The sequence below is a fragment of the Mixophyes fleayi genome, chromosome 1 (genome assembly GCF_038048845.1).
Source record: "Mixophyes fleayi isolate aMixFle1 chromosome 1, aMixFle1.hap1, whole genome shotgun sequence".
Taxonomy (NCBI): Eukaryota; Metazoa; Chordata; class Amphibia; order Anura; family Limnodynastidae; genus Mixophyes; species Mixophyes fleayi.
This window is the reverse complement of record NC_134402.1, coordinates 445,488,993-445,516,066: the sequence shown is the minus strand read 5'-3', so window position 1 is coordinate 445,516,066 and position 27,074 is coordinate 445,488,993. Positions and strand designations below refer to the sequence as shown.

The following is a 27,074-nucleotide window of genomic DNA, read 5'->3' as shown; positions in this document are numbered from 1 at the left end:
TGCGGAAGGAAAATACACAGTGTGTGTTCTACGCAATATTCTCTAATGTCATATTGCCATTTTTTATGGTCACTGGTGTGATTTTATCATTTCCCCATTAAAATGTAACTTTTATAGACTAAACCTTACACAGTCGTTATTACATATTTTCTTTCCTGACTCACACACCGCACTAAGTGGTATACTTATGGTGGCTGAGTCACGTAGAAATAACTTATTGTAGAATTTACTTCAATTAGTGGCGCAAGCACCAATTTATATCATTGCAAATCTTCTGATTTTTTGATACTGTGTATTCGAAATGTTCTGATTTCTGAGGATTTGATTTCTGATGAAATAGGCATTTGTTTGAGGAAATCTGTTGTGTAACTTCGAGAGGAAATCCTCATTACGGCTAATTTAGCCTTTTCCTGTGAGTGACCAACATGTCTTTTTAGTATATTACCTGCTGTATCCTGTGACCAACAGATAAGAGCTTGCACTCTAATCCGTTCCCCGGCAGTCCTGTGTTGAACCCAATGTCTCTGTGTCAACCGCTCTGCCCGCTACCCACCATAGTAAGCGGTCAGGAGGTACCAGCCCACAGCGAAGAGGCATTATAGCAGCTATACCAGCTACACAGAAGTAAACGGTTCTAGGTGCTGCAAAGGAGCTCAGTGGTGGCAGCCGAATTCTCCTACAAATATTGACCAGTTGGCATTCACAATTGGTCAGTGTCTGGTGGCAAGGTGACACCAGTAGGAACAGTCAGTAACAGTCAGTTACTGACTGTGAGAAGGAAACCAAGATGAACTGTGCAGGAAGAACATCCATCCATTCCTCTTCCCCCTACAGACCTGATGGCGAAGTTTTTAAAGAGCACAAAGCACTATGGCTATAAATGGTGTCATCGCCCCAAGGCTATACATTAAGGGGGCCATCGTCTGATTGACTATACATGAAGGAGTCCTCACCTGATTGACTATACATGATAGGGACATTGTCCGATTGGTTACACATGGAGGGGTCCTCATCCGATTGGCTATACATGATAGGGACATTGTCCGATTGGCTACAGATGAAGGGGTCCTCATCTGATTGGCTATACATGATAGGGACATCGTCCAATTAGCTATACATGAAGGAGTCCTTATCTGTTTGACTATACATAAAAGGGACAGTGTCCGATTGGCTACACATGAAGGGGTCATCATCCGATTGGCTATACATGATAGGGACATTGTCCGATTGGCTACACATGAAGGGGTTCTCATCCGATTGGCTATACATGATAGGGACATCGTCCAATTGGCTATACATGAAGAAGTCCTTATCTGATTGACTATACATAAAAGGGACATTGTCCGATTGGCTACACATGAAGGAGTCCTCATCCGACTGGCTATACATGAAGGAGTCCTCAGCCGATTGGCTATAAATGATAGGGTCCTCACCCGATTGGCTAGACATGACGGGGTTATCACCGGTGATGCGGTACCCCCCAGCTGGTAAGATACACTAGGCCACATTGGTGATGGCTTTCCAAATGCATGGGGAAATCTATATAATAAGCATGGTTGCAGTAGATGTTCTGTTATCGTCATCTCAGGAAGAAACAAAACAGAAGAAAATTAAGGAGAAATATGCTTTATTCTTTAACTAAATGGTCAATATTTTATTTTGCATGCTTGTAGGTATTTTAAAATGTATTCATTATTTTTTCCTAAGTGGAAAGTAGTCTGGGATTTCAGGTCAGCTGAGAATGCGTGATCCTGCTAGCCTGATCCTGCGCTTCCTCTCAGACCGACCCGGTGAAGAGGTGATATAACCATTACCTCTCCGGTCCAGTGTCGCCGAGGCAGTAGAGCATCGTTGCCCTGGTGACAATTGATAAATTGCAGCAATAGTAGACCTCTAAAGAAGCAGGAAAGTATCCTGTCTGAGAGAAGGCGACTCTAATATAATTTATTATATTAAGAAAGCATGGGAAAACATTTACATTTTAATTTGTTTATTACATTTTTAAGGACTATAACAAGGTCAAAAAATGGATCTTTCACATCCTACAATAAAGACTTTTATAAACAGAATATGCCGCCTTCTTAGAGAACATTTCCACATTCCACCACTTTTATAGACTATCCCAAATGTTTCTCTAAACCCCATCACTGAGTAACTGGTAACAGAGCAGGTCAAGTGTTTGGGAAATGATTGAGGAACAATTTCTGTGCGATTACTGACACAGTGCGAAAAACACGACCCACACCCTCTGGTTTGGAGAAATTTAATGTCGAAGAATTCTAAAAACAAGGGTGTAACCGCATAGACATAGCCAGCCTAAGTATGTTACCATGAAGCCCGGCAAAAGGTCCGGACAAGTCCCGGTTATCAGCTTGTCGGGGTGACTAGAGAAGCTCCTGGGGACTGGAGTTTGTACCCCTTCTGTGTCCCTTCATCATCATCATCATCATCATTTATTTATATATAGTGTCAATATATTCTGTAGCGCTTTACAATTGGGGACAAACATAGTAAACTAATAAACAAAGTGGGTAAAACAGACAAAGAGGTGAGAAGGCCCTGCTCGCAAGCTTACAATCTATGGGACAATGAGAGTTTGACACATGACGCTAAGGCTAAGTCTACAATTTTCATTTCGGCCCAGCCAGGCTGCAAAGGTAAAAGTGACTCATAGGCTAAATGATCCTGTCACAAAACAATGTTGGTCAGAGGGTAGTTGTATAACGGATGGTAATAGGGTAATGTAGTGAGGTTAAAAGGGTGGATGAGGAATATTATAAGCTTGTCTGAAGAGGTGGGTTTTCAGAGAACGCTTGAAAGCTTGTAGCCTAGAGGAAAGTCTTATTGTGTGAGGGAGAGAATTCCATAGAGTGGGTGCAGCCCGATTAAAGTCCTGTAACCGGGAATGGGAGGATGTAATGAGTGTGGATGAGAGACGCAGATCTAGTGCAGAACGGAGTTGCAGAGTTAGGAGATATTTTGAGACAAGAGAGGATATGTATGTTGGTGCAGCTTTGCTGATGGCCTTGTAGGACCCGGGGCACACTCGCCCTCTCTCCCGGAATAGCCGGGAGTCGGAGTCCCGAATTCCGGGTAGTTCTCCTTGAAAATTCTAATTGAATGTGCAATAAATGAATACATCAAATGATTTACATTAGTAATTAGTGACCTCCTTTTCCCAATGTGTCATAATCAAGCTTAGATATATGCGGGAAAAACGTAGAAATCCCACTCGGAGGCACCGCTCGGCGTTGTTAATGCGCTCCCAGATAGAAGACTTGTTCACGGCGTGGATCACAAGTCCTGATGCTCACAGCTTCCGCATACCAAGTAATCATCCCGCTTTCCTGCATCACAATAGTTGTCGTTAGCAGATGAAATTAGATGGCTGCTTTCCAAACGAATGGAGGAGGTGTTATAAACCGTGGCACTTGTCTGCAGCTTGATTTCTCGTCTTTGTCACTTTGCATGATGAACCTTTTGATAGACAACTTCCTCCCACATATAACAGGGAAAAGAAGAAAGGAATAATCTGGGGCGCTGCGTTTTAAGTATTTTTAGTAATAAAATTGAGCAATTAAAATATAAATGTTTACTCTAGATGATAATATAAGTAGGCAGCACGTTAGCTCAGTGGTTAGAACTTTTGCCGCACAGCACTGGGGTCATGAGTTCAATTCCCGACCATGACATTATCTGTGTGGGGTTTCCATTTTCTCCCTGTGTTTGCGTGGGTTTCCTCCGGGTGCTCCGGTTTCCTCCCACAATCCAAAAACATAATGGTAGGTTAATTGGCTGCTATTAAATTGACCCTAGTTTCACTCTTGGTCTGTGTGTGTGTCTATGTTAGGGAATTTAGACTGTAATCTCCAATGGGGCAGGGACTGATGTGAGTGAGTTCTCTGTACAGCGCTGTGGAATTATTGGCGCTATATAAATAGATGATGATCATCATCATCATTGCACAAAACAAAACATGTGTAAGATGGGCCCCTACCAGATACCAGAGGACTATAAATGGAACACTGAGAGCAAATCTACAAGTAGGAGGGAGCTTTTCTAAGGATCTCCAGTAGCCGCGTCCTTGTGCTCAATATCTGTCATCCAGTTCCAATTTCTCTTTCGTCTTCACTACAGAAGCATTGGGTCTATCCAGGAGAAATTTAAGACCTTCTTCTTATGAAATATACAGAAGTGCTATGTGGTTATCATATAGGGAAAGCCTCCAATAACTGCTGAACAGGACGTATTGGTGCTTCCATTGTGACATAGCGCGGAGTCCACATTGTACATAAGAGTCCATGTTGGGCCCCCAGGGGCCGCTTGCCAGATAGTGGTTGCTACTGCCGCTACCTCTGATACTAAGTCGCTGGCTCCCCCAGCCTCCTGCAGGTAATTTGCCATGATCCATTAAGACAAGCTTACAACAGCAGGTGTGCACTGCAGTAACAACATTACATGTGAACAATTATGTTCACCAACAACACCCAAAATAAACTGCAAGAACACGTATGTGCTCTAGTTGGCATCACGGTACTCAAGGAACAATCATCTTACATCAGGAGCCATAAAAAATAGCATCTCACACAGCATTATATTATATACAGTGGGGTGCAAACGTTGCGGCACCACTGGTCGAATAACAAGTTTTACCGAATCTCTAAGTCATAAAGTAACTCCTCTGTACACATTAAACATTTATACATATTTTTGCACAATTTGACTGGGTTTGCTGGATTTAAAAGTTTGAAAAAGTTTAAAATAGATTCAAGAAATCAATTAGTGGATGTATCATGTCAAAATGTTTGGGCACCGAACCGTTCATGAATTCTTTTTTTAAGACCTCAGAGCTTGATTGAGTCGTTAGCCCTTAAATTAAACCTGGTGAAGACAATTCCAGATTTCAATACTCCGAGTCTGGTGTGAAACGGAATGTGCACCAGTTTGTATTGCGCTATTGGCACAGAAACAATCTGCCGTAATTGTGAGGCAGAAACCTTAACTACAATCTCATCACAAACGTCAACATCTGAAGTATGAACAACAATACTCAGCCAGAACGTTTCTAGAACAACGAATGAATCACAAAGTTCACTTGTTTGGCCACAACCACTAAAGAGACATTTGTGAGTAAAACAGGTGAACTATTGGAAGAAAAGAAGATTTTACCAGCCATTAAGCAAGAGGTTGACCTATTAAGCTCTGGTTTTGCCTGGCAGCCAGTAACAAGTGAGATACTGTCCAGGTCTAAGGATGAACGAATTCAACTATAACACAGGAAATCTGAGTAGTCAGTGAAGAAAGTGAAGCTCTCCAAGAAATGCAGGAGTCTCCCAGACATTCCAGGAGAGTAGGCAACTATGCGTTAAAGAAAAGCAACTAATGAATCTCTAGAGACTGAAGTGTCTTTTTACATTTCTGTCTCCATTACTGAAGTCATGTTGTGTTACCTGTCATTCTTTGATTAAATCTTGGTCTCTATGAAAATGGGCACCTCCATAGGCATCAATACATAGACATAGGACACAAGACACTTAACTGGCTATAGGGACAGTTTTTGTTGGTGAAACAGCATCTTTTCACCTCACCCTATTTACTAATGAGGTTACTGGCAGCACTAAGCTGTCGTAGGTAATAGTTATTTAGCAAGTATCACGGTAGGGCTTCCACCGCCGCAATGTGCGATCTGGTAATGACATCTATATTACAGCTTTTTGTAATGCAATACAGTGTAAATTACTCCTGCTTTTTCCATTCTTCAGCTCAGATTATGACGCTGCCCCTATAAGATTAGAACAATCATCTCATGAATATGCTAAATATTGTTAAAAACCATCTAAAGTTAAGGCTCAGTGTACCCATACTTGCCAACTTTTCCATGTTGGCTTCAGGGAGATCCCAGGATAGGTGGACGTGCAGGGTGGGGCTTGACAAATAGCATAATTTTGGCCATGCCCCTTAAATGATTGTCACATTTTTGGCCCATTACAGCAGTGCTAAGATGACACGATATTTGCGTCATGAAGCCCCCCCCCCAAATTATCTATTGTGGGGGGAGAGAACCAGGAGGTTGCCCTGCTCTCCTAGGAGCCTGGGAGGGCTCCCAGAAATGCGGGAGTCTCCCACACATTCCAGGAGAGTAGGCAACTATGCATTAAAGAAAAGCAGCTAATGAATCTCTAGAGACTGAAATGTCTTTTACATTTCTGTCTACATTACTGAAGTCATGTTGTCTTACCTGTCAGTCTTTGATTAAATATTGGTCTTCATAAAAATGGCCACCTCCATAGGAATCAATACATGGACATAGGACACAGTTTCTGAACTGTGTCATCATGCCACAGATGGCGAAGCCAACCACGTCTTGTACTGGCTCAGCATCAGGGAGAATGCCAGACTCTTCACGGAGTGAGGGAGATTACCCCTATTTCAGGGAGCCTCCCTGACATTCAGGGAGAGTTGGCAAGTAGGGGTGTACCCCACCTCTCCCATTGGACACACAGACAGAACAGAAACTGAGGATAACAATCAGGCTGCAGAAATCTGGCTCCATCAATACCTGTATGCGTCCTGATGCTGAGAATGGTGTTGAGCAATGAAGAACTCCTGGTTTGTTCATTTTGCTAAAAAGTTTATAAATAAAGTTTTGCCAGAACATTAGTGAATTAACTTCAATCAGGTGAATTCAACTATTTTACAGAGTGCTATATACGCGTCAGACATTTTTCTGGAGACCAAAATGCACCAAAAAGCCAATGTAAATAGCTCAGCTACAATGGCTTCTGCATTGGAGACAAATTTATATTGTAACAATTGATCGCCAATTGGTGACTGAGAAGTTTTAGAATAAAATACTGTTGTCTACCTGCTCACTTTGGTTACTTAATAAAGGTACGGTGTCTCAATAATTCAGTAATAAATAATGCTAACGCATTTCATCACACAGTGATTTTTTTCAGGAGCGCCCCTAAAGTTTCTAACTGATACATCTGGGCAATATGGGGGGCATGTTTGACTAAAAATGGACAAGCCCTAAAATTCTGCACAACTTTCCAAATGTATTATTCAGCCCTTGATTTCTTGCAAACACATTTATTACCTCTTGATCTGAAATGCGCTGGCGAGATATCTATAAATAGGCATATATAGGAGAATTCATAAAGCATAATAATTAATGGCTTACCACAATTTATACCCGCATCACAACACAATCCTGGTCTTGGGCTGTAAAATGTATCTGCAACTCTGAAAGATGAATAAGTCTGGAACATAAACACAGTATAGATGTTGTTAGGGGTTTACAAATTGTTCTAATTTCAAAGAACAGTTTCAGAGCTCTTTTAGTGTAAAATGGATATTTATGAAACTTAATGCAATACATTGCAAATACCATTCTTCAGATTGTGGAGCCTTGGGCTTTGCTTTGCTAAATTGCTCCTGATTTTGCAGGGAATGTATAGTTTATTGTGTCAAGATAGCATCGGGTGCACAAGAGCAAAATTTTGCTCCTTAAAATAGGAGACTCTGGTCGGAGAGTTTCTTCTGAATGTGGGCTACACTCGTACATCAAAAGGGGGGAGGGGCTTACATAAAATGGGAGGGGCTCACTCCAAAAGCAGGCATTTTGGGGTGGATTACAGGTTGGGTTTGGGCAGATCAGGGACAAGTTATGCGAGGCTAAAAGTTGGGAGGTTTGTTTTTGTACGGTGCCCAAATGCAAGATGCTGTGTTATGAGAGGAGACATTTAGATGAGCTTCAGAGGGCAGATATTCAGCATTTATTGGGGCATGTAACCCTCCAAAACAACTTGATGATTACACATTATCAGAGGTGCCGGGATTGGCCTATACTTTTATTCAGTTCCCATTGAACCATTTAGGTGCATTTTATATGGGCAATAAATAAATTAAAAAAACACTTGATTCATCATATACAATTCAAATACATCAGGTATGCGCACGTCTATTCAACCAGGAGCGGATCTGAAGATACGTCTGATGAATACGGGTCTAGGTACCCTACAGGATACGTCCAAAACATATGTGGAATATAATGCATTTTTGCCTACTATCCCAGAATGTCCGGGAGACTCCCGAATATTTGAGAGTTCTCCCGGACTTGTGTGGGCGGAGCTAATCACTGCATCCTGGTACGCCCCCTGCTGTAATTGGACGAAATTGGTATGGTTTAGTAGAGTTCGTAGCAGATTTGCATGGAGAGCTCCCCTCCCGGACAGGAGATCTCCAAAGTAAGTATGATATAAGGTCCCAAAAGAATGCATAGAAAAAACAAATATTCAATTCATGTCCCCTGTCAATAATATAGTCATTAATGACAAAACATTATAAAAGGGGCTTTTTGGGGGGGGGGGGTTTGGTTTCTATAAATTATATATATTAGGATGTTTTGAATGTCTGCTGTTCATAAAATAATTTTTTACAGTTGCTCCTGATTGTAAACACATGTTGTGGCATGTATACACAGTCATCACTATCACTGGACAGCTACACCTGACCTGTAGCTGGTGCAAGTGATAGGACTGAAAATCACGTACCTTAGAATTGGCCAAAGTTTGAATCGGACGCTGCTGCGTGCGCTCCAGCTTGGCACGTCCTTACTGTACACTGATGACGGGCATACGCCCAGTCCACTCCCTGTTACACCCATGAAATCGTAGGTATTAATAAGGGTCCTTTGAATTGGACGTTGCCGCATTCTCTGGCATATGGTTCATATTGGGAAAGATCTGTTTCATTTTAGCCCAATTAGGACATTTGCTTGTTTGCCTTGCTTGTATGTTCTAGCTGGTAGTGTCAGTAATGACAAGTACTAAGGTAAGCGCTGGAAAATCCATCTTGTCCAGGTAGGAGAGGCTGCATTAGCTTGAGCAGATCAGAAGGTCACATGACCACGTGGAATCTTATGATATGGGAATTCATGGGAGCGCACCCAGGAATGTGGGGGTCTAACATGTCGTTAATGTAATAATACTGGTTTGAAGCTACAGAAAATGAAAGATAAAGAAATATTATGTTTGTTATAATAAAAATTGCTGTAGTCTTTTCAGTCCATCCATTTCTTTGTTATTGTTGGCGGGTTGCTAGGGGGGGTTTATTTGGGACCCTTAGGTCGATACTGCCTCTGTCCAGTATATGATACAAATGTATCTCTCTAGAATAGAAATCATTCAGGGTATTTTTATCCGGGAAGCAGCCAGCGGACAGGAACACGTGGGTGAGATACAGTACAGTAACAGAACATATCAAATATTTCACACAGCTTATATCAAACAGCATATTACATTCAGTTTATACTTCCATGTATAAAGCATTACATTGCAGAATACTGGTGCCTGTAGTCCAGGGTACAGACCTGGACAGGGGCTATTGAGGATGATGTCTGCAGCCTCTCTAATTAATTAGTGGAGCTATGAGATAAGGTGTAGAGATGGGGGATAGCTGTGATCCTACAGACCCTTCATTACAGCGGGATCCTAATGAATAGAGATAAGATTGCATTGCTTACATGTACGTGAGCTTACTGTATATATGTCCTGGGAGAGGGAACCTGTCTGCAATCTCCGGGGGATATATTCTACTATAAACCAAGAAACAGTCAAGTGGCACTCACTGCATGGCCTCCAGGGACTGTACCTCCCATCTGTCCTGAGTTATGGGACTGTACCTCCCATCTGTCCTGAATTATGGGACTGTACCTCCCATCTGTCCTGAGTTATGGGACAATACCTCCCATCTGTCCTGAGTTATGGGACTGTACCTCCCATCTGTCCTGAGTTATGGGACTGTACCTCCCATCTGTCCTGAGTTATGGGACTGTACCTCCCATCTGTCCTGAGTTATGGGACTGTACCTCCCATCTGTCCTGAGTTATGGGACTGTACCTCCCATCTGTCCTGAGTTATGGGACTGTACCTCCTATCTGTCCTGAGTTATGGGACTGTACCTCCTATCTGTCCTGAGTTATGGGACTGTACCTCCTATCTGTCCTGAGTTATGGGACTGTACCTCCCATCTGTCCTGAGTTATGGGACTGTACCTCCCATCTGTCCTGAGTTATGGGACTGTACCTCCCATCTGTCCTGAGTTATGGGACTGTACCTACCAACGGTTCTACGTTATGGGACTGTACCTCCTATCTGTCCTGAGTTATGGGCCTGTACCTCCCAACTGTCCTGAGTTATGGGACCATAAATCAGGACAATTGGGAGGTATGTGTTATTTGACAGTGACCAGACTGGTTTGTAGTTTGTATTTCTTAGATTACACAATTAAAATGTTATTTTATCTTTGTTTTTGTCATGGGGGGTTTGATAATGATTTAATTTACTTGCATCTGTATCTCTTTGCTCTCTTTTAAATGATCCCATCCACAAAAAAAAAAATCTTATTTTTGCAAGTGGGTGCATAAGTGCTTCCATGTGGTATGTACACGGCATATCCATATATAGTCTGACATCCCCTATTCCATTACCCTGCGCTGGCCCCCAGGATAGGTTTTCCGTGATTCTTCTCAGTTACCGGCCCACCTGTCCTTATAATCCACCACTCTGGGGACGGGTATATATAACTTGGCATTGTGGTATAAGAAATTGTATAAGAACCCAGCCTTAAATACCCTATGCTTTCCCATGTATACATAGTAAGGGAATAGTACAAACTACATTTGCTTACTTATCTGTTCAGTAACCTAACATGCCTTTAATTGAATAAGTAATTGTAACAATTTCATACATATATATATATATATATATAAAAGGTTATACAAGTTCCAGAAAACTTTACTGAATGTATAAAATGGGTCTGAGTCATTAAGGAGAGCAAAGCAACAAAAAGTAGTAAATTTGCTCCTGGACTAAACCACGTTACAATACAAGGGGTGCAAATTAGTTTATAATTTTACACAAATAGTTGATAGCTTTATTTTTACACTGAAATTTAAAGTTGATCTAGGACATGCCCTACCCAACTATAAATCTGTCCCCACATTTTAAATTTACCTCCCCCTCCAATGCACATGGTTTGGGCAAGGTGCAAAGTTACTCTTTTTATTTTTTATTTTGCTCTCCTCCCCTTAATGAATAAGGACCAATATATTTAGTAGTAGTAAAAAAAGCAACACAAGAGGCTACACTTTGTATTAGTGCAATTTTGTAGCTGTTATTTCTAGCACAGATAAAATATATCTGCTCCTGGCTGCATGAGCTCACCAAGAGGTCCGGAAGATCCTTTATCAGCCAAATACAATCCTTACATCATAATGCCTCTCCCTGTGTGCTGTATCTGGTCGTATTTACTGAACATTGTCCTTCACACATCCAGGTCATCTTCAGTTCATTACTTCTTATTTCTTAGGTATGCTTTTCTCATTTATATTACTTTGTGCACTTTAGGTCCTGATTTGGGGTGGAACATAAATGCATTTGTGTGATATAAGATGTGTTTTGGTGCAGAACTGGAGCGCCCTGTGCTGGCAGAGTTGTATCGGGGGTGGTGTCGTGTACGTGCAGCACAGTTTGGGCGTGCAGGCGCATGTTAAGCACACTCCTTTGAGATGCATCTTATTTGGCGTTACGCGAAACTGGAAACAAGTTAGCTGCAAAAGATAAACTTTCCATAAGCCGGGAGCAAGTTTTGAGGCTGATGATAATCGTTCTTGCTTTCACGCTGCCTGGGGGAGATCTAAGGTCGCACATACTGCACGTTAGGTAATGATTAAATCAAAGTTACCCACAGGAGAAACCACAACTCAGAGATCTAGCAGAGGTTCATTAACTCAGGAGATGCCCACCTCTTAAACGATAAGTCCATCTTTAGCAGATTTTGTATATTTTAGTAGCAACTAAGCTATTTGTTTTGTAAATAAATACTCTACTTAGCTGCTTAGTTTGTTAGGTACATCTCCAAGTAGATTGTATCTAACAGTTACCCTATTTATTTATTATAATTTATATCACGCTAATATAGCGCTTTATAAAGAATAGGTAATCATTCACAGCAGTCCTTGCCTCATTGGAGCTCACAATCTAAAATCCCCACCAAACACATACGCACTGGGGGTCCCTTTTGTGTGAGAAGGCAATTAGGGGAAGAAACCGGAACATGTTCACTTTCAAACCCCAGATACAGTCCACTACGGCTAATGCATCAGCGCCATAAACTCAGCTCGATTAGTTTGTAATCCCAGTGCCAACAGCTATTTAATATAAATCAATATCTACAAATAGTGACAATGTTCTACCTTCTCTGGGGTAAATGTATCAAGCTGCGAGTTTGCGGAGGGTTTGAAAAGTCTAGATGTTGCCTATAGCAACCAATCAGATGCTAGTTATCATTTTGTAGAATGTTCTAAGTAAATGATAACTAGAATCTAAATGGTTGCTATGGGCAACATCTCCACTTTTCAAACCCACCGGAAACTCGCAGCTTGCTACATTTACTCCCTGCCACAAGTTAAGAAACTGTTACAAGTAAACGTTCTACAGACTAAGGGGTATATTTACTAAACTGTGGGTTTGGAAAAGTGGAGATGTTGCCTATAGCAACCAATCAGATTCTAGTTATCATTTTGTAGAATGTTCTAAGTAAATGATAATTAGAATCTAAATGGTTGCTATGGGCAACATCTCCACTTTTCAAACCCACCGGAAACTCGCAGCTTGCTACATTTACTCCCTGCCACAAGTTAAGAAACTGTTACAAGTAAACGTTCTACAGACTAAGGGGTATATTTACTAAACTGTGGGTTTGGAAAAGTGGAGATGTTGCCTATAGCAACCAATCAGATTCTAGCTGTCATTTATTCTACAAAATGACAGCTAGAATCTGATTGGTTGCTATAGGCAACATCTCCACGTTTTCAAACCCGCAGTTTAGTAAATCTAGCCTTAAGTTCCACTAGACTCTGATTACATGTATTCTATTGTTCCTCTAAAACATTAATTAATTATGTATTATCGGTTTAGATTAACTGTATGTATTACAGAGAACGCGTCCAATCTAATTGCACCCTACATAACTCTTTAGGATAGAGCACTGTATTAAATAAGAATTCTGGTCCTCCCCGAGCATTAAGTGAAAATGTGCAGCAGCGAGAGCAGACTGCCAGCGACACAGATTCCTCTCTTCCTGTTCACCCGCATGCCCTTGGCACTGCGCTCCCTGAATACTGATGAGATGAAAAGTCTGGCGATGGCATTTTTAGAAAACAGATCTATACACCTTGGACCTTTCCCTGCTGTCACGTCAGACGCTGAGCCCGGCAGCAGAGCCCCTTGGAGGTGTTGATGAAGTCCCCACTGTCACATCCGTGTCATGAGGAATTCTCCTGTGTATCCCATGTGACACTGACCAATGAGAACTTGTCTGCGTGGACGGGAGCTCTGCTCGGTAATTACAGACAGAGACAGACAGGACGCAGAAGGAGGGGGGGGGGGCTGCTCCACAGACAAAACACATTAGCTTCAGCGTTATGGAAAGGATATTTCTGGAAAACAAAGCGGCGCAGGCAAATCATAGGCTTGACAGTGAGCAGAGAGGGATCTTTAACCGTTTACGTCTAAATTTAGGTTAAAGGTGTCCGATCTTGTCTGGCACCTGAATGAATTCCTGTTTTAAAGATTGCAAAAAATGTTATCGACGGAGAAGTTCAAACCTTACCGGGCCAAACATCTGAAGCGCCCAGAAGGAGAAATAATAATGGTCCGGATAAGGAATGCAAAGTGATCGCAATTTGCGTTTTTTTAAAAAAACCGGATGTAAGCAGGTACGCACCTATTCAATAAGAAGAGGATCTGAAGTAGAGATGGGCGGGTCCGGTTCTCCGAGAACCGAACCCACCCGAACTTTGGGTATCCGAGTACCGAGCTGAGCAGCTCGGTACTCTCCCGCCCATTCCGAATCCAAATCGAGGCCGAACGTCATTGTGACGTCGTCGGATCTCGGGGCTCGGTTCTCGCGATACTTCAACTTTATAAATACACGCCTCCACAGCAATCCATCGCCATTTGACAGAGGGAGAGAGCAGGGTGTAGTCATAGGCTAATTAGAGCAGGGACAGAGAATACAATATTGTTCTTGCAATTGCTCTAACCAAAATCGCTAGTGCAGAGAGGAGGATAGAGGTTTATTATTTTTTCTTCATATTTGGCACTCCCCAGCGCTTTTGGGGTGTCCCCCATAATTGTGCATAAATATTTCTGGCTGTCAAAAGTCATATCTGTCAGCAGTATCTACTAAATAATTTTTAGCACTCCTCAGTGCTTTTGGGGTGTCCTCCCTAATTGTGCATTAATATTTCTGGCTGTCAAAAGTCATATCTGTCAGCAGTATCTACTAAATAATTTTTAGCACTCCTCAGTGCTTTTGGGGTGTCCTCCCTAATTGTGCATTAATATTTCTGGCTGTCAAAAGTCATAACTGTCAGCAGAATCTACTAAATAATTTTTAGCACTCCCCAGTGGTTTGCGCTCAGAATGGATTCAAAGCAGTCCACATATGATCTGAATGAGCAACCAGGTTCTGTCACCAGTCCTGATGTTAGTGTTCCCAGTACGTCATCTGGCCAAGGCGATGTCAAACAACAGAGTGTTTTCAAATTAGTGCAAAAAACAAAAACCAAAAAAAAATTTACTGTATTGAAGCGAAAAAGAAGTGTAACTGAGCAAAAGTTAAGTGACGATAAAAAAAAAATTGCAAGCATGCCATTCTACACACGCAGTGGCAAAGAGAGAATGAGGCCTTCACCTTTGGGTATTAGTGGCAGATCCCAAAAAGTTACCCAGCCTACAATTGGTGCACAACTACTGTTACGCGTCAAAGCCGAGCTGCAAGATAACAGTGAGGCATTACAGGAGAATATTTGCTCTGATTCACAAATGACAACAATCCCTGTGGAGAGTCCATCCAACAGTGGGATGTCTAATCGTGAGCATTCTGCTGATGTGTGCCTTAATAGCCCAAGTGTAGCCCGTGATACCCAAATTGAGGATGCCACTTTGGAATTAGAAGAGGATGAGGGGGAGATTTGTGTAGGCGACGAGGGCGCTAATGAGGATGTTGATGATTATGATGCAGACAGATACCAAATTGCCTTTCTCAATTTCTATTTATATTCTAGATTATATAACGGCTGAATAGTTTTCTATTTTACTCCTAGTGGAGAGAGGATCTGATGCAGACAGATACCAAACTGCCTTTGTCCATTTCAATTTATATTGTACAGTATATAACGGCTGAATTTATTAGTATTTTATACAAGTGGAGGGGGGCCTAGAGAGACAGAAACCAAACTGGCTTTCTCCATGTCAATTAATATTGTACAGTCTATAACGGCTGGATTTTTTGGTATTTTATAAAAGTGGAGGGGGGCCTAGAGAGACAGAAACCAAACTGGCTTTCTCCATGTCAATTAATATTGTACAGTCTATAATGGCTGAATTTTTTGTTTTTTTTAAAAAAGTGGAGGGGAGCCTTTAGAGACAGAAAGCAAACTGTCTTTTTCCATTTCTTTACATATTTAACTATAAGTGTAGGGTGTAATATACATCCAAAGACGATGGCTGAATTGCCAATATGCATAGATGGAGAGGAAGACAATCTGTTTTGTGTGTAGAATAAATGAAGGCATACCAACAAAGAATTAAACAGTTTTTTTGGATGATTTATTACCTCAACAATTAGATTACTTATCTCTAAAACAGTTGGAGCACTAAATTGGGTTATTTTAGGCACAAAAACATGTATTTTCCAACAAAATAGCAAAACAAAACCAAACAAAACCAAAACCAAAACACGCAATGGCGGTTTTGCAAAACCAAAACCAAAACACGACGGTAATCCAGATCCAAAACCGAATCCAAAACCAAAACACGGGGGTCAGTGACCATCTCTAATCTGAAGGAACGTTTCTAGTACGCACTGCCTATACGGCACTTGCTGAATGCCGACAGACACAACACACCGCACAATGGCTATGCAGGGGCAAACACAGGAATTGTAGAGGGGGGTCTCCACACCACGCCGCCAGTGGGTGTGACCAGCATGCATGGGGGCGTGGCTATAATATTAGACAGTGCTTGGCTGCTCTCCAACTCTTCCTATCCTCATTATAGTCACGGGCACTGCTGTTAGGTGCACGCAGCTCTTCCTTTTCAAGCAGAGCCATGTGAAACGGGAGCAGGGTCCAGCCACCTCGATTATACAGTGCCCCAGGCTTGGAGGGGGTTTTCCTGGCACTAGGAAACCCCCCCCCCCCCCCCCCTCGGTTTGCCTATGCTATGTATATATAGTCCCATCTGAACACAGAGAAAAAATGCAATTATTAAATACATTAGCACCTGTTAATAATATAATTATTAATGGAAAAATCTTAAAAAAAGTTTGTTTTGTTTTGTTCTTTTTTTTTTTTTAAATGAAGTACATTTATCAGGATGTTATTAATGTCTACTGCACAGGAAATTAATTCTTACAATTGCTTTTGATTGCAAACACATGTCCTAGCAGCATACACAGCCGTCATCACTAGTACTCAGCACTTACACCTGACCTGTAGCTGGAGCAAGTGATACAGCTAGAAATAATGTTCCTCAGAGATGCCCAGAGCTTGAATCGGACGTCTGTGCCTTTAATGTACATTGACGACGTGCATACGCCCTTTCTCCCCCGTTACGCCCTAGAAATCGTAGGCATCCGGAACGCTCTGGATATGAGGAAGCTATCGGTCCATGGAGCTACTTTCTCCATCCTATAACATGGCTAACATGCGATTGTGGCATATGGAGCTGGAATAACCTTGTGGATATTTTGTATCCGCCCGGCCCCCTCTAGGCGCCCCTGGTGACTGACTCCCACAAGATCAGCTGCTCTCCTGCTGTTGTGAGCATTCCGAGGATCTGTCCCAGACACGCTGGGGACATGGAACAAGCTGCTCGGAATATATAGATGTCATCTTAAAAAAGTAGGAGTGTGTTCGAGGGGTATAACATAGTCGATAAATTAGGCAGGAAATGATGGTAATAATTCACTAGACCTAGTTAGGATCACAAGTCGTTACCAAATGAGGTTGTGGTGCTTGTAGCCTTAGTTGTGTCTTCTGACTGGTGTACTCACTGCTCGTTAGCACCTTCTGAAGATTATTCCACGGTGACTCAGTGGTTAGCACTTCTGCCTCATACCTTGCAACACCTGACCCAGCGAAATCACTGCCATATGGCAGGGGCTGAGTCGATTCCAAAAACAAGATGGGGTATTGGAATTAAATGAATGAAATGAATTAAAGCGAATTCCCCCCCCCCCCCACCCCTCTGCGTGGCCCAATCACTCCACTCATTCAGTGATTGAATTTCTGAGTCTACTGATCACAGTAGTTCGGCCTCCACCTTAGGACCAATGGCGTATCGCACTGTTCGCACCTGAAGAAATGGAAGTGGCTGATTGGTCCACTATGATACTAGCCTTTATCCCTTCTAATGTTCCTATGCCTATTTCAAAAATTGGTTGTGTGTCTGCCAGCAGTTGAGTCAGTCTCTCAGAAGATTTACATCGGCATCTGTAGCGCACCAATGAGCTGCCAGTACAGGTAAATTCTCCAAAACCGTTTGCGGTCAAGCAAGGGCGGAGTAAGAATCTAACTCCATCTTTATTTTCAATCCAATTGCTCCAGGAGTAACCCATGTTATTTGGTGGTCTGCTCCCGTAAATTTGTGCAGTTTGAGACAGGAAAGGTCCTTCTCCATCTCCTGACTGTTGGAGAAGTCCAGCTCGTTCTCAGTCACTTTGTGTACACGGGACACTTTACGTTGCTCACAGTGCTTATTTTGTTTGCTGGTACCATGCCCGATCATTGCACTCTCTCTATGTGGCCTGATTTGTGACATTTTCTATATTTCTTGTCCTTGAACCAGAAATGATTGGCATCATGAGAGGACTGTCCACAGCAAAAACAAGAGAGTTTCTGTATAATAGACATTTAGGGGCATATTCAAATCTTTTTTTTTCGCGCCGGGGAAAAACTATTACCGTTAATACCGTTAATACGGTAATAGTTAGCTGGATTTCAGCTCGCGGCTCAGGGAGCTGCGAGCTGAAATTCAGCAAGTAAATTACCGTATTAACTGTTTTTCCGCGCACGATTACCGTAATAGCGGTAATCGTGCGCGAACCGTGAGATTTTCGGTGTTTCTGCCGAGAATTGTATATGCCCCTTAGAAGGTGATTCACCTTCTGACGTGAGTCCATTTTCAGGCTGTATCTTGTGTGAATTCACTCTGTGCATGCGTCAGGTCTGGACTTAAGTCAAGGAACACAATTGAAGGCGATTCATGTCCGTACACTAGGGGCAAACGCAGGATTTGTAGAGGGGGGTTTTCACACCGCGCTGCCAGTGGGCGTGACCAGCATGCATGGGGGTGTGGCTATAATATTAGACAGTGCTTGGCTGCTCTCCAACTCTTCCTATCCCCATAATATACACGGGCAATGCTGCGTGCACTACTGTTAGGTGCACACAGCCCTCCCTTTTCAAGCAGAGCCGTGTGAAGCGGGGGCAGGGTCCAAACACCTCAATTATACAGTGCCCCAGGCTTGGAGGGGGTTTCCAGGCACTAGGGACCCCCCCCCCTTCCTCAGTTTGCCTATGAACTGCCTTTGACTTGAGGGGTAGAACAGGAAAGGTGAGTGGTGGATGAACATCGGCAACGCTCAGTAAGGGTGTGCCGATGCAGATGTGGCCCATCCAAGTCCTGGGTATATTGTATATTTAGCCTATCATTTGCACCGGCTACAGGGAAGGTGTCAGTGACTACTGATAGTGATGACTGACACGGCAAAGTCTTGGTATTGAACACTACACGTATGTGTGCCACTAGATAGCGGAGAACATGTTTATGCAAGTAACAGAGACTATAAAACACATGGTATGTACAGTATGCATTTTGAAACACATTCGTAGTAATGATCATCAAGATGTGTAGCAAAAAAATGTAGTTTTAAAATGGGACTATAAAATCCCTGACACATTCTCATGTACATCCTCCAATGTGGTGTACATGATACAGTGTACAAGGTGCCCTGAGGGAATATACATTGGGGAGACCAAGCAGATACTACAATCCAGGATGAATCTACACAGACACACAATAAAGAAGACTCTGAACACCCCCGTGGGTAAACACTTCTCTGGACCAGGACACAGTATGACAGATTTAAAAGTCCTAATACTGAAAGGTCTTTTTAACAATGACAGGGAGAGAAAAATCTGGGAGTTTAAGCTAAGAACATTCCAGTCATTGACTAAAGGGCTCAATCTAACACCTGGATTTATGACCCACTACATGGACACACTTCACACCCCACAGCAAAGTGACTCCAGGGGGTAAATGTATGAACCTCCGGATTCTTCAACTCCGGCGAGTTCAGCGTCTTCAGCGCTTAAATTTAAAGCGGCGCTGCCTTGTAAAGGGAAGTCTCCCTTTACAAGGCAGCGCCGCTTTAAATTTAAGCGCTGAAGACGCTGAACTCGCCGGAGTTGAAGAATCCGGAGGTTCATACATTTACCCCCAGATCTCTGAACTCATAGGACTTTGTGCTTTCATCCATAGCAAAAACCTCGGTTTTATTACTTTAGCTTATCTTAATGATATATTCCACACCTCCCCTCTGTACAAATTTCTTGATGTAATAGTATTATATGCTGTTGATTTATTTGCTAAAATATAGTTTTTGCATGCGTTCTGATGGGACTTTCTATTTCACATAGACATGGGCGTAGCCTGCACTCTGTTGTGTGTGTCCACATACGACAAGTAACGTTTAGGTTGAGCGTACTTACAGCCAGATTCAAATAATAATGTATATTGAGTTCTGCATGAACATGAATATGTGCAAAATTCCGCTCAATTTCCGCGCTTTTTTTAACCGCAAGTTGCGTACGAAGAGAATCGGGGCCTTTAGTGTCGCACATTCAATCCCCTTGTGCTGCAACTCTGAGGCCTCTTTTGCTGCTGGCTCCATAGAAATTGTAATGGATAATGGATGATGCGAGGTTTATACCAGCTCTGATAACAATCAGTGTTACGTTCTTTCACTCCAATCTGGCAGCGTTCCGGGAGCCGCCTCATTTCAGCAGTGTATTCAGAAATGCTTCTGCCTTTGGACTGCTTCCTTCACTGCAACCTGATTCTTTCCACTGTCACTAATGGTTTTGGATGTAAATGATTCTGCAGAAAGTCAACAAATGTCGTTGAGCGGTTCCTCAGCAGGCGTTGCTGGTATTAGCACGTTGCGTAATAAACTGTTTGTCTTTGCTCTCATTACTAATACTTAGACTTTCCAATCGCTGTCTACATTGTTTGCATCACAACATAGTTCCACTCTCTCAATCTGGGTGGTCCAATCTTTTATTGTGCCTTTAAAAGCTTCTATTGTGCCAATGTGTGCTGGCATTTGTGATTGTTTGCAGCGCTCTCCTATTTTCTGTTATGATAACAGTCACAAGCTCCACTTGCGGCCTGAGGCTGTTTGTCTTACTACACAATCTGTATCCACTGCGTCCCGTCGGTGCTCGTTCCGGGGGGGTTCTCTGGCGCCGGTTACGGTGCCTTTGATCTCCGTCGCAAGTTGTGGTAAATGTGGAGCCAAATAAACACTTTACAACGATGTCTGCGGGAGACAGCAGCCCCTACAAGGACCGTTTACTGCAATTAACCGGAAGTACATAACATACTCTGCTCTGGTCTACAAGCTTTCAAGCGTTCTCTGAAAACCCACCTCTTCAGACAAGCTTATAATATTCCTCAACCACCCTCTTAACCTCACTACATTACCCTATTACCACCCGTTATACAACTACCCCTTGACCAACATTGTTGTGTGACAGGATCATTTAGCTTATGAGTCACTTTTACCTTTGCAGTCTGGCTGGACCGACTGCAAATGTAGACTTAACCTCATGTATCAAACTCCCATTGTCCCATAGACTGTAAGCTTGCGAGCAGGGCCTTCTCACCTCTTTGTCTGTTTTACCCAGTTTGTTTGTTAGTTTACTATGTTTGTCCCCAATTGTAAAGCGCTACGGAATATGTTGGCGCTGTATAAATAAATGATGATGATGATGATATCATGTGCCCACATATAAAAAACGCACGTGGCGTATACATCTGTCAGGGACAATTAAGCAAAAAGTTATTTAAAAATATCTAGGGGGGCATCTATTCACACATTTGAAATTAATAAATGACTAATAAAGATTTCGGAATAGATTTAACAAACCTTCAAAAAGAAAGGTAGAGGTATTGCTTGTTGCAGCCAATCAGATTCTAGCTATCATTTTTTAGACCACTTGTAACAATTAAACGCTCAAATCCTTCCACATCCCCAAACTGCCCGGCACAGTCCTAGAAAGAGGCGGGGCTTGATTGGAAACAGGCGGAGCTTCATCCAAAAGCTCCATGGCATTGTTTCATTGGAGTCCAGGGGCATCATTTACAAACTGGTAACATTTGGAGGAGTAGCGGATATTTTTACCCACAGATGTGACTATTTGTTCACCAGAATCATACATACAGTGACAGCGAACCTCCTTGCTTCATTGTTTCTATCAATAATTAATTACAGGAAGAGGACAATGTAAGACATATTTATAATGTAAAATAAAGGGGAGTTATCAATAGACCACCTCACTCTGGTGAGAAATAGAATTTTTTTATTGCCTCTTAGCGCAATAGAGATCACTTATAGACACAACAAAACAAACAGGTTAAAAAAAATATTTAAAACTTTCCTTCATTAAAAAAATGCTTTATTCACAAAATAAAAAATAAATAAATAAAGTCCTATACGCATTTTCGCCAGCAATACGGCTCATGGACCATTGATATAAATAGAATAGACATGGGTTTCAGCAGGCAGACACTGTTCCTATGTCTCTGGGGGTATCAGGGAGAGGAAGCCCAGGCGGGAGAGGTGCGGCTGGGATGTAATTCGGGCTGGGAAGGAAATGACATCAGGAATTAGAGGGTTGCTGCAGTTATAGAACACTTTCATCCTCACGTCTCAAGGGGCTTCACGTTGTGTTATCACCCACCTCCTACTGCCAACCAGTGTACCCATTGTACCACCAAACCATGATGTATAACTATCTAGGAAGATTCCCATCTCTTTGTTACACCTCCATGTGTATCCAGGAACGTGAAAGACGTTTATACGGTGAGAGCATAGGACCTACCAACATAATATGAGCTGTCTCCATCATTATTACACAAATAGCACAGATGCTGCACTACTTAAATCTTAATTGCTTTTGCTCCTGTCACCTACACACAGTGTATAACTTTTTAAACAGTGGCGCTGTCTCGGGCACTAGGAGTTCTGCCCAGGATTCACCAGGTGACTATGCTTACCAGAGGGGCGGAGTTTGCACAGCGGTCCTCTGGCAGCAGGGTGAATAGTGGAACGTATATAACAGCAGATGGAGAGAGGATGCCAATGGAATTGATGATAGTCAGTGACTTGCAGCTATGCTGGTAGATGAGTCAGCGACTTGCAGCTATAGTGGAAGGCAGGTTTCAACCACGGAGAGCCGGATGGATGTGAGCAGGTGAAGGAAGGTAATGGGAGAGTCAGTGGTCTGCGTTCAGCAAGTTGTACCACTGCTGTGAAGGGAAGACTTGTCCAGGTGTAGGTAGGTAGAGGAGGCGTCAGTGGTCTGCGGACAGCAAGTTGTACCACTGCTGTGATGGGAAGACTTGTCCTGGTGCAGGTAGGTAGCAGGAAGTCAGTGGTCTGCGTTCAGCAAGTTGTACCACTGCTGTGATGAGAAGACTTGTCCAGGTGCAGGTAGGTAGCGGGAAGTCAGTGGTCTGCGTTCAGCAAGTTGTACCACTGCTGTGATGAGAAGACTTGTCCAGGTGCAGGTAGGTAGCGGGAGAGTCAGTGGTCTGCGGACAGCAAGTTGTACCACTGCTGTGATGAGAAGACTTGTCCAGGTGCAGGTAGGTAGAGCAGGCGTCAGTGGTCTGCGGACAGCAAGTTGTACCACTGCGAGGAGGTGAGGACTTGTCCAGGTGAGGATAAGTGGAGGAATGATTAGAGTCAATAATTGTATGAATACAATGAGAGCACAGAGGAACTTGCTCCAAACAGATATGCAGCGTTATAGCTAATAGTCTATAGCGGGTATGGATATCGCTGCAGAGTAGGGAAGCTTGTCCTAAGCGAATATGCAAGGTAACAGTTGAAAGTCAATAACAAGTAAGCATACCGCTGATGAGTAGAGAAGCTTGTCCACGAGGATATGCAGGCACAGCAGGAGCGCTGAACGGCTGAAGCGGGGTATGGGAACCGCAGGTGAGCAGAGCAGGTAATCCAACAGACAGCTGAGGACACGAGCAGGATACCAGAGTCAGTAGCGGGTATGAGAACCGCTGATGAGCGGAGCAGGTAATCCAGCAGACAGCTGAGGACACGAGCAGGATACAGAAGTCAGTAGCGGGTATGGGAACCACCGATGAGTAGAGCAGATAATCAGCAGGAAGCTGAAGACACGAGCAGGACACAGGAGTCAGTAGCGGGTATGAGAACCGCAGGTGAGCAGAGCAGGTAATCCAGCAGACAGCTGAGGACACGAGCAGGACACAGGAGTCAGTAGCGGGTATGGGAACCACCCATGAGTAGAGCAGGTAATCAGCAGGAAACTGAAAACACGAGCAGGACACAGGAGACACCTTCAGAGACTCACAGGGAATGAGACTCAAGATCAGGCAACGAGGTAATGAGCACAGGTGCCTTAAATAGGGAGAGGTGCCTGATCCACCAATTAGATTAAAAGCAAAGGTCATAAGAGTTCTTGGGTGCTGCGCATGCGCAGTCCATCAAGATGGCGGACGGCCGCGGCTCAGGACAGGCGCCGGCAGGAAGGCTAGAGAACCACGCACCAGCGCAGAGGCACTCACGGTCCGGTGAGTGAAAGGCGCACTTTAGAATGGGGACTTGCCCACTCCATTCACCTCCCTTAAAAACAGCCTTTTAATGGCGCACTCATCAGTGACAGGTGCGTGTGGCACCTAGTAGTAGCATACATCTCCCAAATGTAATCGGCAGGACATTCCCTTCAAACCGTGACTACTGGGAGGTATGAGACAGCTGTCTCCTAATGGTCACTTCTTCACATACTTGCCAACTTTTCCTCGTTGGTATCAGGGAGATCCCGGGGGAGGTGATGATGTGGGGGTGGGGCTTGATGAATCACATCATTTTGGCCCCGCCCCATAAATGACTGTCTCAATTTTGGCCAATTACAGCAGTAATATGATGCAATATTTGCGTCATTAAGTCCCGTTCTGTTATCTATTGTGGGGACGAGAACTTTGAGATTACCCTGCTCTCCCGGGAGGTCTCCCAGAAATGCGGGAGTCTCCCTGTCAGTCTTTGATTAAATCTTGGCCTCCATGAAAATGGCCACCTCCATAGGCATAAATACATGGACATAGGACACAATTTCTGAACAGTGTCATCATGCCACAGATGGCGAAGCCAACCACGTCTTGTACTGGCTCAGCATCAGGGAGAATGCCAGACTCTTCAGGGAGTGAGGGAGATCACCCCTATTTTAGGGAGTCTCCCTGACATTCAGGGAGAGTTGGCAAGTATGCTTTTTCAGTAATGTTAATCATTTCAGGGCCACACAGGCCGACAATAAGGTAATTTGCCACTAATGGCACCAATATCAGTGCGTGTGGCACCAGTTTTAGAACAGAAACTAGGATCGGGCATAAAGTTATTAATTGCTGCCAACAGTTCTGAGGTCAAAGGGGGTGTGGCCTGAAAAGGGCGTGGTCTTATGTAAAATGGGTGTGGCGTGGTCAGATCCGGTTATAGTTTAGGCCAATCAGTGGCATGGATAATTTGTCCCGATTTTCCAGCAGTGGCTGCTGAGAGGTGTGGATGCTGTAGGAGTGTGATTGATAAATGCCGTCTACCCACATTTCAATGAATGAACACTGAAAAGTTCAAAACAGAAAACAGAAGTTTAAATCACTGATAAAAAAGAATTGCATTTTCTGAAAAATTAGTTTTATTATTATTATTAGTTTTATTAATTTATCACTCCTATGGCATAAATCCAGCACCTGTGAATGCAATTGTGTCTTCAGTACATGGAGTTAATGTTTCCCATTTGTTTAGTGTGACACAATATCTGCACAATCAGCAGCATCCTACTCCCCTGCTCTGTTTCACATTATAGGTATTTTAACAAGGAGATTAGATATCAGGTAGAGGGGTGTGTTGGGCCATAGTGACCAGCTGAGAAATCACACTGGGCTGAGGTTTGCACCGCATGACACCCTTATCTGCTACTCACCCACACTTATCAAACTCAAACAAACCCACTGCGAGTGCCTCCCTTGTATCGTTACTGAAACCAAGTGATGGCATCTTGGAGGGCAACACTAATTCTGTGTAATATCAGAGCCTGAGGGGCGTATTGCTGACAAGACGTTCGTTTTCCTGGTTGATAGGGCTTATTTTCACTTCATCTAATAAATTAAAGCGATAACAGAGCATGGGGAAGCCTATTTAACAAGTAATCCCAGGATGTCGATAACAGAACCTTTTAAAAAACATTCTTATTTTCTGAGTTTTTATGTGAGTTTGAGAAAAAAAATTATGTTTTTTTAAATTTTTTATTTACATTAGTGGAACTGAAAGTCAAAATCTTGGCTTTCCGTACCATCACGCGCGCTGAAAACTAGCCGGGCGACGCTATATCGCGGCCTCTGCAAAACTGTGCTATTAAATTACAGCGTTAACTCTTATCGGTGCAATCAGGGTCACTTTGATAAATGTGTCCAAATAATACATATGTACCAATCATAGCGGTGGTGGGAGGTGTGGTCGCTACGGAATCATACAAGTTACATTGGTGTCCTAGCGTCTCGTAGCTAATAAGTGGTAAAAGCCAGGATTTATTGGAACAGGACGGAATGAAAATTAATAAAAATTTCTTTTATAATAAAAAAACAGGTTTTGGCTCATAATTGGTTAATGCTAAAGCAGAGAATAAGTAGCCGGCTGGGGGGCCTAAAGTGAAGGCTCAGCGGGCCACCTGTTGCCCGCCACTGGAGGAATGCCCTCACTCAGCCGATCCCTTCTCATTGGCCCTCACACAAGTCCGCTCATCATCAAATTTTGCCATTATCGCGGTGATTAAAAAAAAAAACACCTATCGTATTACCAAGAAAACATGGCAGCAAAGCGATCCCCAGCCGCCTCCGCGGTACTGGCCCAGAATGCTAAGGGGTTAACTTTGCAAGGCTAGTCTGATGTGCCCAGGAATGAACTGGGTGTGGAACTGAAATTCCACATTCGGGCTGTCTGTTCCACTTGTTAAATATAAATAAATACAATAAAGTAAAAAAAAAAAAAGATAATTATTTATAAAAAAATGTGTAAATAATTTAAAAACCTTTGCAATACCGGTGCAATGCTTAACTAGACATGGAATAGCCTTTGCCCACACAGTTCACCATTGGTGGGGATAGTCGCCGATTCAGTTTAACTGTTGGCGGTAACCAGGGGCGGACCCAGACATTTGCCCTACCCGGGGCGATTTTAGGGGGGGGGGGCGATTTAGGACCCGCCCCCTTTCTGTGTTCTAAGGCTGCCGGCGGCTGCACAGTATGTGCAGGTCCGTTCAGCAGTGAAAGTGTGCTGTCCCGCTGCTCTGATTGTGTTTAAAACACAATCAGAGCAGCCGGGCAGCATACTGTCCCTGCCGAACGGACCTGCACAGTGTGCAGCTGTCGGCAGCAAGCCCCTGGATCCGCCACTGGGGGTAACCCATTGATATAACAGGCAAAGCGGGGGGAAAATTCCACTCGTTTCAGTTATGAACAATGGCCGCAACTTGATTAAAATGTCATTATATTTTCCTACAACTGTATCCTATATTTGCCCCATCTTATCTCTCCCTTGTAGTGTTTGTCTTTGGCTGGAATGGCAAATATTCCAAATGATCTGATAATGCTAAAACGTTCACTGCATGTTACATCCAGGACAGA

General features: G+C 43.2%; 1 protein-coding gene across 2 annotated transcripts in view; it reads right to left on the bottom strand.

Annotated features, from left to right (window-relative positions):
• Positions 1–27,074, bottom strand: part of ZBTB7C (zinc finger and BTB domain containing 7C) — a 179,722-nt gene that overhangs the window by 130,900 nt on the left and 21,748 nt on the right. The window contains exon 2 of one of the 2 annotated variants that reach the window (XM_075185919.1): positions 7,184–7,262. The exons of the other annotated variant lie outside the window; for it this stretch is intronic. The gene's annotated coding sequence lies outside the window, so the exon portion shown is untranslated. The remainder of the gene's footprint in view (positions 1–7,183; positions 7,263–27,074) is intronic. 2 annotated transcript variants of the gene reach the window in all.